The 15,157-nt window shown below is 47.6% G+C and overlaps 1 non-coding gene across 1 annotated transcript; it reads right to left on the minus strand.

Moving 5' to 3' along the window:
• Positions 1-14,439: 14,439 nt before the first annotated feature.
• TRNAK-UUU (transfer RNA lysine (anticodon UUU)) lies at positions 14,440-14,512 on the minus strand. The gene has a single exon. It is a non-coding gene; the product is annotated as a tRNA-Lys (tRNA).
• Between the last annotated feature and the right edge of the window lie 645 nt (positions 14,513-15,157).

Here is a 15,157-nt window from a genome sequence, read left to right on the forward strand (position 1 = left end):
GTGAGCTGGAGCGCAGCCATCTTATCCACTGAACTAGCTAGAAGCTATCGCTTCGGGTCGAAGCACTAAAAGAAAAGGACAGGGAAACGCGGCGGCATAGGAACCACGGGACCAAGGAGGGAGAAAGACGATGTACGGGATACGGGATCCTCGTAGTAGGCTGGACCAACATCCAGCCGAGAGAGGGCAGCCTTTAGAAGCAACTGGTTGGGAAACCAAGAGAACGCTTCGCGTTTTCTTATCTTCTTCCCGCCCGCCGGAGTAGCACAAAAAGAGGGATTAGCATTATGTGCCCCATGAAAAACCACTAACACCTTCCTCGTTGGGGCTCCGCGCCCCTACTAGTAAAGGGAAAACGCTCTAGCGACGGGAAACCGGCCACTAGTTACGAAGCTCCAATAAGGTTTCGAGAGGGCTATCACAGTCAGGTGCGAAGCAATTGCCCCCTATTTGTAAAGTACCCCTCTTCCTATTTAGGGGGTTGAGGCGAGAAATGGCTTGCGTTCCGTTCGCCACGCACCGGCCCCATTCACTTGCTTATCGTAGAGGCTGTAAGTACACAGTGCCCCACAACTATCAAAGTCTAGTGGGGTTGAAACACGAGAGTGCCTACCTCCGAGCCGAGAGTGCCCGCCCTTTCTTTCAAGTGGGCCACTTTTTCCGGAACGCAGTCCGGGATAACCGTGACCGTGTATATATATATATATTCGATGCTGTCATTTCGAAATGTCCGCTTCAACCGCAGTTTAACCTCCCAAAAAGCAAAGTTGGCTTGACGAGCGCAGATGAGGAGCAAGAAAACCAATTATATCTTTATTGTCCTTCTACTTAAGGGGCAAAGAGAAGCGCTTTCGCTACTGAGAAAGCGAACGGTCAGCGCGAAGGTTCAAGACTTAGCCGAGCGTTAGCGAAGCTGCATCTAGCGCACAAGCCTACGTAATGGGGGCACTTGACGCCCCTTAGCCATAGGGGGCACTGCTGGCCCTATTGCGTAAAGGGGCGTGTGCTAGCCTAGCGCACAAGCCCTAAGGCCCCCAAGCCATAAAGGCGCACAAGCCCACTTGCTGCCATGCGCACATGCCCCTCTCGCGCGTCAAGCTCTATTGCTACAGGGCTACGCACCTGACGCGCGCTTCTCGCTTGCCCGCATGGCCACACCAACCCTCGTCCAAGGTAGCAGGCACTGCAGCCCGCGGGCGTATGCGAAGCGTCGGTGCGGAGCGGACTTTATGCTGAGCCTCGGTAGCGAAGCACTTAAGATGCAGCGTCGGTAGCAAAGCTGACAACGCAACGCGTTAGCGAAGCTAGATTCTCATAGCGAGGCGCTTCGAGTTAGCGAAGCGCTGTAGTAGCGCCGAAGCCGTGCTATAATGCTGAGCCAAGGACGCTCCGCCTTATCTATAGAAGCAGTCAACTGAGTTCTGAACGAATTAGCTCCTTGGTAATGGCTCAATCTATAGATAGAAAGCCTTATGATGGGAAACTACCACGTTAGGTCTGGAGAGAGATGGGACCGGTTATATAATAGGGGGAGCAGATGCAAGCTTTTTCTTTCAATAGCCGGCCAAATGACTACAGGATCATCGGTCTACTCTACCTCAATTCACCATTTCGAACCTTATACAGAAGGTTTTTCCGTACCAGCTCCTTCTACCTATACCGCAGTTGAAGCACCTAAAGGAGAATTTGGTGTGTTTCTGGTCAGTAATGGAAGCAATCGTCCCTACCGTCGTAAAATAAGAGCACCTGGCTCTGCCCATTTACAAGGACTCGATTCTATGTCCAAACATCACATGCCAGCAGATGTGGTCACCATCATAGGTACTCAAGATATTGTGTCTGGAGAGGTAGATAGATAGGACTACTAGTTGCTCGATCAGGACCCTAGCTTTATTGCGAGCCAAAAACCTCACCGAAGAACATGCGATTTACTAACAATCAAAAGTCACACCACAACCAACTTAATAGATATTTGGTAGGATGCTCTATCATTTGCGAAAATCTTGATCATCGTTTTTAAGCTCAAGAAAAGTGAAAACAAGCTTTCTGACCTCCCTCACAGGTACTGCTAACAAGCAGGATCTTCTATCAGTCTGTCTTTATAAACTATGTGTCAGCTTTTGTCAAAAAAGAAACTTGTTACGTCATCAGCTTTTTGCGTAAGATAATCACTGAACGTGCGTTACAGAAATGGGCTCTTGCAGTAAATTCTGAGAATCGTATCCACTAGGGCACAGAAAGAGAGGCAAAAGTCCTCAGGCTTTCCAGAAAGCTCTAACACAGCAAAACTGGCAGAACACAACGCTTCCCAGAACGCAACGCACACAAGAAGGCATCGGGGAACGGCTGCAATCACAAGCAAGTGATTGAATGAGTGGGGGGAAACCACATGCAGGAGAAGCAGGTCTTTCAGGAGACGAAAACAGGTCCGGTCCAGAAAGAGAACTCTCAACAAAACAAAGCGGATCAAGATTAATAGGAAGAGGAGTCAGTATGAGAGGAGAAAGTTCATGCCACGACGATCTATATGGAAGGGCAGTTTTATTGATGCATTCCTGTTGAGAATGAAGAAGAAAAGAGAGAGTCTTTTGAGCAGGAAAATTTGGTCACGTAGATCTTCTATTTCGCCGGAATTCGTTGATTGCTCCGTACGAATTTACAATGGAAAAACTCCTGTTCGTTGTCAGATCACTGAAGGAAAGGTTGGTCATAAATTTGGAGAGTTTGCTTCTACACGGAAACGAAGACCTTCGAGAACAAATATTGGACCGGGAAGAAAGGGGAAAAAGTCAAGTCTAAGCGCCATATGGCACGAAAAGGAAATCCGATTTCGGTAAGACTTGATCTGAATCGTAGTTCAGATCCAAGTCGGTTCAGTGAGGGCGACCGCGAAAGTCACCGAATGGGTCAGTCTTTTCCTTCAGTTTTTCCCATATTTATATAAAAGAAAGGCGTGGGAGGACGTTGCAGATGTCCGGGACGGACACGACTGATTCTAACGCTAGAAGACCACAGGAAGACACCCGGGACCAGAGCATGTCGTGAAAGAAGCACACTGGGCGGGCGTGCTTCGACCGTGTCTCCGGGGCACAGTTGAATGTAGATATCATGAACGCGAGGTGCAGGATACCAGGCCGAGAAACCCAGGCAACCACTCCCCTATGTGCCGATCGCTAGCGCATCCAGGGCCCCGGCGCCCAGCTCCGCAGGAGAGGCCTAGCCTGATCTGAGAAGTGCTAATTCGGTTCGGATAGACTTAATTCAAGAACGCCGCCGCCCCTGGAATCAATAAGAAAACAAGTGCTAAGTTTCAGATCAGTGAATAAACCGAAAAGAAGAGACGTTTCTCGCTCGGTGCCTAAAGCGCACTATGCTCCGCTTCAACAAATGAGAGTTTTCGGTGGAACCGGTGAACCACGCGAGCTGGTTAGATGCGTGGGACAGAGGGCTCGTAGTACCTGCTAGCGCAGCTATGCAGTGGAAGGGAAGGAGCCTAAATCGACCCCCTTCTTTCTTTTTATTCAAAGACAGAAAAGCAGTACTCAGAGATTGGACTCTCGGATGAGACTAAGCAGCTACCGTTCCGACGCGCCCCTGACCTATCTTGATTAAGACCGAAAACCCTCTCTAAAGTGGAGCCTAGTTGAAGCTGTCATTAAAAGAATAGAATGGAAATAAAATAGAATAACCACTAGTAGGGATATGGATGGAGTCTCGCTCAGTAAAGAGAGTTTGAGATTCGTAGAACAGGAGAAGAGTACGCGCGCTAGCGCGCTACTTATATTTATTATAGCAGCCAGCTTAGCTTAAGCTAGCGCGCTACGGCTGCCTGCGGAAAAAGGCTAGCTAGCTCGCGCGCAGTCCTTTTCAGCTTGCTCGGCTTAAAAGCAACGAGCTGCAGTTCGCGAAAGCCTGCGAGCGAAGCGCGGGTGCCCGCTACAAGGCGAGCTAGAAAGCGAAAGCGGGCACTTGAAGCCCCTTGTAGTAATAGGCGCCGTAGGCTCTCTGTATACAAGGGGCGGAGCACCTTGTAGTAAGAGGCGCCGTAGGCTCTCTGTATACAAGGGGCGGAGCACCTTTACTACAGAGGAGGCCTATTTGAGCGAGCGCATCCGCGCTCCGCTCACAGGGGTGGGGGCGTTTCCTTTCAAATGACAACCGCCTCTTCCTGCTGCGGGGGCGTTGCACGAAACCAAACCGCCCCCCGCCCGATCAAGTACCAGTTGCTTCGCAGGTAGGCCCACTTAGGTTAGGGGGGCATTGTCCTGAGGTTCTTACCAACCTCAGGTGTGTAATCGACATGTTGCTAGCTTATTATCGGTCGAATAAGAATCTTTGATTCCCTCTGCTGTCCATTTCTTATTCATTCAGGGCGCTCGGCCGGTGCTCCTTTCTCAAACCAGAACTTATCTGAACGTTAGGGAAGATAAGGGAAGACCACCTGAGCGAACCGACCGAAGGGACTTGACTTATCCGAACCGAACGTTAGCGGCTTAAGCTAAGCCTATCACGAGCAGCGTCGCTGCTTGATCGGCGGGGAGGAGCATCTCCTCGTATGGGGCAAAGGATCAAGCGCTTTGACTTTGTCCCCCGGGATCCACCACGGGTTGGGTTTGAGAGCCGTGTGATGGGTGACTATCCAGCACGGTTCGGAGAGCACTTGTAGTCTGCGCTGGTGAATGGAAGCCCCCCCTATCAAGCAAGAAAGAAGCGGCTCTTCCCACGGCGGAGTCACCATTGACTCGATTTATTATTATGGTAAATCAGTGTATCAAGATGTAAATCTGAGATCTTATTTCGGTTCGATACGTCCACCTACGAGACTAACCTTTGGTTTTCGTCTCGGTAGGTGTATTATTCTACATTTTCCCAAAAGGACATTCATTCATTTCTTTCTTCCCCGTCGACCACGACGACTGAAACGACGCGACAAATCAAGACCCGGAAAGGAGAAAGGCCGGTGGTGGGCATTTGGGAAAGTCGGGCCGATCGGGTGTCTTCAAAAAAGCGACGGTACAGAGGAAGAACGAAACGAAGTGAGAGGCCGGGGGGCAGGGAAAAGAGTCGAGTCGATCAGGCTCGACGACCGGGAGAAGCAAAAGCAAATCTGGATTTGGCCGAAAAAGAAGCAACGCTATGGATACCATGACCGATCACCATCGAGAAAGAAGAATCTTTCTAAATCACTTCGGGTCAGCGGGGCCTTCAAGCATCCGAAAGACGCCGGGGTTGTAAATGACATAGCGTTCCTGATAGAAAATGACGACTCCTTCAGAAAAACGAAGTTCAAAAAGTGCTTTTTCCCAAATAAGTCCCGCTCCGACGGCCCGACGAGTCATCTACTTAAAAGGACCCTCCCTGCTGTGCGCCCCTCCTTGAATTATTCGGTCATGCAATACTTATTGAATACAAAGAATCAAATCAATTTCGACCCCGTCGTAGTTCTCAATCATTTCGTGGCACCGGGCGTGGCTGAACCATCTACGATGGGGGGAGCGAATGAACAGGGGGGAAGCTTAGATAAGAGAATACGCTCTCGCATCGGTTTTTTTGTAGAAAGCTCGACCAGCGAGAAAAAGTGTTTGGCCGAAGCCAAAAAGAGGTTGACCCACTTCATTCGCCAAGCGAGTGATCTTCGCTTCGCGGGAACAACAAAAACAACCATCTCGCTCTTTCCTTTCTTCGGTGCTACCTTTTTCTTTCCAAGGGATGGGGTTGGGGTGTATAATAACCTCTTTTTTGAGGATGCCCGGGAACAACTCCTAGGTCAATTAAGGATCAAATGTTGGAACCTCATGGGTAAGGAGAAGGTAATGGAATTGATAGAGAAATTCATAGACCTAGGTGGGATAGGAGAATTGATAAAGGGGATAGAGATGATGATAGAGATCATACTGAAAAACAGAAGAATTCCGTACGGGTACAACTCTTATTTGAACGAAGTGCAAAAAATGCGATCTTTATTGTATAATTTTTCAAACACTAATACCTTAATTGAGTCGGTCAAGATCAAATCTGTTTATCAAAGTGCTTCTCCGATTGCTCAAGACATCTCTTTTCAACCGAGGAAGAAAACAAGATCATTTCGTTCCATTTTTAGTCAAATAGTGAAGGATATTCCATTAGTAATGCCAAAAGGGGTGGAGGGGATCCGTATTTGTTGTTCAGGTCGATCAGAAGGTGCAGAAATAGCTAGAACTGAATGCGGGAAGTATGGAAAAACATCTCGTAATGTATTTAACCAGAAAATCGATTATGCTTCTACGGAAGTATCTACTCGTTACGGAATCTCAGGTGTCAAAGTGCGGATCTCATATAGTCAAAAAAATAAGGGACGTGCTATATCCGAAACGTACGAAATATAGTAAATATCGTAAAGGCAGATGTAGTAGGGGTCGTGAACCGGACGGTACAAAACTTGGTTTTGGAAGATATGGCACCAAAAGTTGTAGAGCTGGTCGTCTTTCATATCGAGCCATTGAAGCAGCGCGTCGGGCTACAATCGGACAATTCCATCGTGCTATGAGCGGACAATCCCGAAGAAATGGTAAGATATGGGTAAGAGTTCTCGCGGATCTCCCTATTACCGGGAAACCTACAGAAGTGAGAATGGGAAGAGGAAAAGGAAATCCTACGGGTTGGATTGCTCGTGTGTCCACGGGACAAATCCCATTTGAAATGGATGGTGTGAGTTTGTCAAATGCTCGACAAGCCGCTACATTAGCGGCGCATAAACCATGTTCGTCAACCAAGTTTGTTCAGTGGTCGTAACGTAATTGGTTAGTGTGGAAAAACCGGGCCGGGACTCAAAAGAATTAGGCGAAGTCTTTCTTGTGTTTGTTCCAGAACGACGGAAGTGGAAAGACACTAAGGGAGAGGGATATACTCCTTGATTTTTGTAATCGCCGAAATTGTACGACGAACCTTCTTGTTCAAGGCGTACTACCTTTAAACTTGAGGTTTGAATCTTCCGGCCCGGTTTGGTTTGGAAAGTGATAGTAGTAAGAATAAGTTTGAGAAGAGCTAAGATTCAGGAAAGGATGACCTTAGGGTATTTGTTCAATTTTTGAAATGGGAGTCGCTTTTTTTTCTCCCCGGCCCCCGGCCTCGTCGTGATTGCCTTCCTTTAGCCGCCCAGCAGAACAAGCGCCCCTTCGGATCATCAGTTCAATATTGAATGATGAGGAAAGAAAGGAGTTGATCTCCGGGAAGGGAAGTCTGTCTGTCTTTATGGGAGTGAAGAGGAAAAGTCTTTATGTATCTGGGGGGGTGGGGGCTATGTATGTAGAAAGGGATCAGTCTCTATCCATCCATCCGGATACTAACGTAGGTTACCAAGTAAGTCAATTCTTTTAGTGTACAAATAACAATGATGCAAGCCTACAAGCTCAAACATGAACAGTTGGTTGGCGAGCTAGCTGCATTTCTTGTGAGTCGACCCGCGCACGGGCAGGCTGCGGAGGTAAGATCGACGCGAGGGCCACATACGTACATCAGCCGCGTGTGTATGGTGCTGTTAGCAGGTGGGGGCAGCATAGTTGTTCCTAGTCTCTGTTAGCAGCGAGCCAGCAAGAGCTACAGGTACAGGGCTAAAAGCGTAGGCTTGAGCGAGCCCCTCTTGCAATTTTTTGCCCACTTGCTGCCATGCGCACACGCCCCTTGGCTCCTTATAGCAATAGTGGCACCCGCGCTTCGCTCGCTGGCGTGAGCGCACACGCCCAAAGTAGCAATAGGGGCTCGCTCAAGCCTACGCTTTTTGGCCTATGCTGGATGGAATGAAAGATGGAAGGGCCGGCAAGAATCAATGCGATAGCGAGGTTGAGCGGTAGCGAGGGGCGATAGCGAAGGCGTGGTTCATCCTCTAAGAGAGAGTAGATGCGAAGCGAAGGTTCGGATCGAAGATCTTCGCGAGACGGCCCATGAATCTCGAGAATCGAGCGTGGGGGTTTGATTTTCCCCCACCTTTCTCTCTCCTCTTTCACCAGTGAGTGGTGAGTTTCCTTTTTCTCGTTGTAGGTACCAAAAGGATTCGGAGTTTGTTCCAACAGCTGCCACACGTGAGATCCTGATCGTCTTCCTCCCAGTGTTGTTGCCTGCTGGGGGAAGGAAGGTAGGGTTTCCTTCCAGGACCGGAGAACGTCAAACTCTGGGCGTAAAGCCAGGTTTCGCCTACGCTACGGTTTCACAAGATTGAACCTTTTTTGTTCAACCGAAGTTAAGGAGTTCCAGAGCACGAGGGAATGGGGTTTCATTCCCGGGACCGCCTCGTCTATGTACTCTAAGCCTCCCCCGATTGCTTGAAGATGCGCGCGCGATACGATAAAGGGCCCCCTGGGAGGAACCAATAAAAAGCCAGGGTAGAGCCTCGGAGCCGGCCCAAGCGAAGATCGGCACTCGAAGGCCTTGATGAGGAGCAGCCCGCTTTAGGGAAAGCCGTGGAGACGGCAGAAAAGCCAGTCAGGCACACCTATCGGCTGACTACAGCAGACCGGGAGGTTACAATTCTAGTTTTCCTGTTTCAATTTCCGGGAGTGAATGTAGGAAGTGCAGACGGTGGATCAGGTGTCAACATTCAACCAAAGGCGTCTTGGGAATCGGCAATAGCTAAGCATTGTGGCCATCACAGTTCAAGCTACGTATGGCTGGCGTACAACCTACGGGCTTCTTAGCCAAAAGAAAAAGAAAAAAGGATGCAATGCGTCAGGGTGCCTGGTTTGGTACCTTTAGTCCAATCTTAGACAAAGAGCAAGGAGGATATGAAGCACAGCAGGGTAGACCATGGCTCCAAGGCTCCAACCAGGGTGGTTCATGACTGGGCTAATAAAAAACAGTCTCATCTCAAGCAGGGAAACGCGGGATGGAACGCGGAAAGGAAAGGGCTTGGCTTTGTTTCACAGAAAAAGGACTAAGGAAATTTCGTTTCCGTAGTGGTGATGCTGGCATCAGTTGACCTGGTTGATATACTCAAAGCAAGATCGAAGACGCGATTCGCGCGGGTCCGCTTTTCTTTTTAAGACAGCAAGGAGGCGATTTGTTCGCTGGGCGATTCAGCTAGCCAAATCGCACTAATGCGATTCATTCGCCCTACTATCCTACAGAGCAATTCATTCCGTCTAGGGCGACTCATTCTATTCTCTCTGAGGTCAGGTAGGTGAAGCGTCTAGCGGGGGCGCGTCGAATCGCTGAAAGGCCTTGGTGATTCTCCAATTTGGTAATCTGAAGATAGAAAACTCAAATTATTCCGAACTGAACTTCAATAGTCTCGTATCCATGCTGCCCCGACTCCAAACTCGATGTTTGTTAACTAAGCGGGACACTTCCAAACTGTTTCTTATCAAACCGTAGCAGCCCTTACCAGGCAGTTATCATTATGTGTCCTTGGCAGAAAATAGGGAGGTCAGGAGTGAGTTAAGCCAATGCGTACAAATAGACAGACCAGGCTCATCCTTTTATGTTGAGGTCAGTGCAAGTCTGTCAGAGTCTAGGTGGTGTTGAAGCTGGCTCATTCATGCTAGTCATCTTAGAGCTATGAGTCAGAACAATGTTCACCAACTCTTCCATGGTTATCTTGTTCATATATCGAAAAAGCTTTTTAATTTGAGTTTCAATTGTTACATGAAATTCAAGTGTTTTGTCTCCTCTCCAAGGTCGCATTGCCGAGCGGGCGATCCCTGTCTTCTTTATCCAGCTAGCTTTTCTCCGTGGTACTCAAATTCTTTCTATTTGTGAGAGCTCCTTCGGCTCGGCTACCTTTTTTTGGGCCAAGCATGATAAAGAAAAATGCCTATCTATAAAGCGCTGATAAGAAGAGGGAACAAGTCCCAGAGAGAGATGAGAAGTGGGGGAAAGTGTGAAATTACAATCTCTTCTGGAATGGAAGACCTCCCATCCACTGACTACAAGACTGCAGCCTAACACCCAAGTTAGCCTGACGGTCAGCTAAATGAGTCGCTTCCCCCTTCACATGATGAATTTGAACAACACTAATCTTGATAAATGTTTTATCAGGATAAAGCATAGGCGCAAAGGTTTCTTGATCATTACCATTCGCCCATCTAATCATGTTAAGAGAACCCTATTTGATATGATGACTTGAAAAGAATCTATAGTTTGGACAAAACAATGGCCATGCTGGAGAGTTTCTGCTTCTGCAAAGGTTGCATCTTTGATCCCTAGAGGAGACCAGTTCAATTCCACATGACAGCACCATTGCCATCTCTTATGACCCCACCATAATCCGAATTCCCAGAGTTGCCTTTCCTACTCCTTCAAAGTGCATCTTGATTTTTTTTGAATTGAAGAGGAAATTGCCACAAGATTGATATAGATATGTTTGAATTCTCATTTAAATAAAAGACTTTCAGTCTTGCAATAAGACCTCGTCATGTTCATCCTTACTAACATCCATACAAAAAATCTTTTATATATTCTTGATTTTATCAATCACCTTAACGAAGGAGGTGGACTTCAACCAAGCCAGCCCTTCTTATGAAGTTGCTATGGAGATTGAAAAAGGAAAAGAAAAAAGAAGAAAGAATTTATGAAAGAATGAAATGTAAAGAATTGAAGAAATGAGAATGAAAGAATGAAATTACAATGAATGAAATGAGAATGAAAGAAAGAAGACTATTTTCACTTGCAAATTCATTCATCAATTTAGAAAGATAATGAATTGAATAAAGACGAATGAAAGAATTGAAGAAATGAGAATGAATTGAAGAAATGAGAATGAAAGAAAGAAGACTATTTGGACATCCTTTCCTTGCAAATTCATTCATCAATGAGAATGAAAGAAAGAAGACATCTTAGCCAAGTAGAAAGAAAACATCTTGCGTTTTCAGGCTTGAAGCGAGCCAGAAAGCGCTCAAGCCTCCGCCTATGAAAAGCCGTTGCGCCCCTTTGATTTCAGTTCGGTCAGGCCGAAAGAGGACGAGATAAGCGTTGAAAATCCTGCGACAGTCTCCGTGCATGCTTTTGGAGAGTCACCCTCCGAGGGTCGGTCATCCTTCTGCATTTCGCTGTCAATACTGATATGGGGCGGATCGTTCTGAGAGGGCGAACCTTGCCCCGCTTGTACTTCGGTCGCCGTCTGTTCTTCATTCTTATGGAGGGGTGGCTCCTTCATCTTTTGGCGCTTATCCGCGGGAGGCGTCTCGTCCACTTATTCTGAGTCTGACGAGACAGTCACCCTTTTCCTCCTCTCGCGGACGGAAGGGAGTGGCGAAGATGGAACCTTTTCGGCGGCCTTAACCAACCGTCTCTTTAAGGTTGGCTTCTTCTCAGCAAGGCTCGCCGCCGTCTGACTGCGAGTTAATGGTCTGGTGCGAGGCTGAGATCAAAAGAAACCAGCACCTTCCTCCTTGAACCCAAGTCGTCCTAAAGGGTACTTCATAAGTAAGCTATCATCATCATCAAAACACTTACCAAGCAGCTTTGTACAGTATGTTTAACTGTATGTTAAAAGGGAAGTCATTGTAGCGGCAGCTTTACAATAGATCGATTCAAGATCGTCAACACCTAGGTTTAACGACCAAGAAAAAGACCCAAAGTTCGGATCATCTGCCCGGGAAGACAATCAACGGAAAATCAAAATAGCAATACAACGGTTGAAAGTACCGAGCGGCCCACTCCAGATGCTCTGGCTTAAATGGCCACAAACGAGAGGAACAAGAAGGTCTATTAGGATCCGATGTTCCAAGAATCGTTGCTTTATCCCATAATGATATGGAAAACAACTCCCATATCATACGATGAAAAGGAGAATTTTCTTCTCCAGACACTTTTGGTGCCGAATCTTTCACCGGTGAGGATGACCACACGGGTAACCATCGTAAACCGACATCCATAGGAATGTCGAATAGACGAGGGCAATACCTTGAAGCCAGACCCACGCATTTCTCGCCCAAATCGCTAAGAAGCTCATATGGGACGACAGACGGAGGTTTTACAAGACTCTCTCTCAAAATTAGTCTTCTTTCTAATTAAGACTAACTTCGAGAGAGAGAACATCGACAAATAGAGCTTAACTAGCTTATCTGCCCTCGCGTCCCTTCTCTTAATAATTCTTCTATGAAAAGAAGGAATGCAGCGTGGTAAGCCGCATCGGGTGAGTGACACAGGAAAGGGCCAAATGGCGATCGAAAGTCCCTCCTCCGTATCTCATAAGACATACTGCGGAATAAATATAGGGCCGGCCGTATTTAACCAGCCCGCCTTTCTGCGAAAACTCACCAGCCAACAAACGAAAAGGTATTTAGCTATACACCGTTCCTTAGTTAGACAGTCGAAGAGGCACAGTTTCACTTTATTAAAAAGTCCAACTATGCGACGAGGGCTTCAAAGAAGCGCCTCCTTAGCACGCCTAGCCTTTCAATAATACCAAATAAAGGTGTTTTGAAAGAGGGTTCCATTGCGTAATATTATGGAGTTTCAATACAATTATGAAATTGTTTAGCAATGTGCTAGGACACACGGTCAACTCACCCTATTCCCGACTTTTGAGGGTCGAGAGGGGGGGGATGCAGATGGGTTTATACCGTGAAGGCCTGATGGGTCCATAGAAAGATAGTTGGCCCGGTTAGTAGCTTTGGGGTTCACCCATTAACTAGACGGGCTTATGGCGTTGATTATGAAGAAACCTTTGCCCCCGTTGCAAAGATTAAATCAGTTCGCCTTCTCCTTTCCATTGCAGCCAACAAGGGATGGCCTCTATATCAACTGGATGTCAAGAATGCCTTCTTTTTTTGGTTACCTTCTTGAATCCGTATATATGACTCCTCCACCTGGATTCACGTGGTTGGGGGAGGAAGGCAAAGTGTGCAAACTCAGGAAAGCAATCTACGGTCTCAAACAGTCTCCCAGAGCGTAGTTTGAGAGATTTAGTGGGGCTATGGTAGAGATTGGGTTCAGGCGGTGCCATGCAGACTACTCCGTGTTCATCAAACGAAGGGCCGAAGGAACAACTGTTCTTCTAGTGTATGTGGAAGATCTTGTCCTTACTGGTGATGATGGTAAATCCATCAAGGAATTAAAGGCGGGTCAAGTTTTTGACATCAAAGATCTTGGAGAACTAAGAGACTGGTTGGGTATCGAAGTTGCTCGATCTAAACGTGGCATTTTGATCTCCCAGAGAAGTACGTTCTTGATCTTCTTCGGGAAACAGGAAAACTTGGTGCGAAGCCTATAGACTCGCCTATGGAGGTTCATCATCGTCTCAGCACTGAAGAAGGGGAACGGATTCTAGAGCGTATCAGAGGTTAGTTGGGAAGCTAATCCACCTCACTATTACGAGACCGGACCTTACCTACGCTGTTGGTGTAGTGAGCCAATTCATGCCCGTCAGTTCCTCATTTAGAAGCAGTTCATCGGATTCTTTGGTATCTCAAGGCATCTCCTGGTAAAGGGATCCTATATGGTAACCATGGTCACTTTACACTATCTGCTTATTCCGATGCGGACTGGGCTGGCTCACATTGTGATAGGCGCTCCACTACTGGGTACAGTACTCTTTATGGAGGTAACCTAGTCACGTTACAAAGCAAAAAACAGCCGATAGTACTTTAAGGTGTGGCGAGATCGAGTGCAGAGCCTAAAGAAGTAGGGGTATAGGGCTATGGCTCATACGGAGTGTGAGTTGGTCTGGCTCAAGAGTTTCATGCAGGAGCTTGGTTTTTTTGTTTCTGGACCAGCCCCCCTTACTAGAAAGGGACAACCAAGCTGCTATCCACATATCCATCTGGTCTTCCATGAAAGGACAAAACATATAGAGGTGGCCCTGTCTTTAATGCACTTTTTGAGGGAAAAGGTTGTCTCAAAGGAAATTTGCACTCCATATGTGAAGACCGAAGATCAGTTAGCCGACATATGAACAAAGTCCCTTGGGCGTGATCGCATTCAGAGTATCTTGAGCAAGCTGGGCATGATTGACTCTAATGCACCAGCTTGAGTGAGAGTGGAGCGAAGGGATTCCTTGAAAGAAGCCTTTAAGTGAGATACGGGGTTGGTTACGCTTGAGACTTGCCTTCGGGACTACATCACCAAAAACAACAAGGCGTTTAGCTTTCGCACACGCCCGCTTCTAGCGCACAAGCCCACTTGCTGCCATGCGCACATGCCCCTCTCGCGCGTCAAGCTCTATTTAGATTTTGGGCCTAAAGGGCACCTTCTCGCAATAGGGGCTTCAGGCACTATTTAGAGAAGTAGAAAGCACCTGTACGCAATTGGAGCCATAAGGGCCCCAGATGCTCCGCTCCGTGTTCGATTGATGAGCCAGCCCTCTACTATGGATTGTTGGTCCGCAGCCCCGCCCTATAGAATGAATAAGGAGAGGCCTATCGATGACCGAGCCACTCTGATACTACTCCTTACCTCACCCCGACCAAAGAGTGATCTTTGAACGCGACTACGCATCCTTACTCATAGTAGAGTGTAAGGTAGGTTTGGGTATAGCAGGACTTGAACCTGCGACCATTAGGTTAAAAGCCCAATGCTCTACCAACTGAGCTATACACCCCCAAAGAAAATGGAGTAGTAAATAAGGATTGGTGCGGAAAAGAAAAGAGGGCGGCCCCTCTTCTTCTCATCATATCAAAGGGGCGCGGCTCTGTATGAGGCTCGTACTGCGGAGCAAGTCTGGTCTTGTTTCCACTCATTGAAGATTCTATCTACAAAAGAAGGTCAACGGGGGATACTACAGTAGCTCTCACTGACACCATCTACGAGAAGGTGAGGTCGTCTTTCTTTCCGGCCGCCGTACGGTTCGACCGAGAGGAGCAGTTATCTATGTAATTACGGTCTTTGTTGGCCCCGGTCGAGCACGGCATCGGCGGACTCAAGTCGGACGCCGAAGACGAAAAGCTCTTCCAGTAAGCCCTTATCTGACTTTCAAATAGTCAAGTCTATTAGGTCGTATGAGAAATTCTGGGGTTTAAAATGGAACCCGGCCGAAGACTTTGCTTCGGCTGAGGCCCGCCGAGAAGACACCCTTTATCGGATATCCCACGGAGGCCTGCTGAAACTGACACCTTCTCCTCTTCCTCCTATTCCCTTCGCTTTGGCTTCCATAGTTCGGGCCAAATGGTCTGGACGAAATATGAGGCCTGAAGAATTTGCTCTTAAGGGATATGAGCAAGTCATCCGAGCGGAGCCGAGTCCTTAC

This window comes from Aristolochia californica, unplaced genomic scaffold (assembly GCF_029961685.1).
Source record: "Aristolochia californica isolate CCGP_79_NKW_82.1479 unplaced genomic scaffold, dmAriCali1.0.hap1 SCAF_57, whole genome shotgun sequence".
In the NCBI taxonomy this organism is placed as follows: domain Eukaryota; kingdom Viridiplantae; phylum Streptophyta; class Magnoliopsida; order Piperales; family Aristolochiaceae; genus Aristolochia; species Aristolochia californica.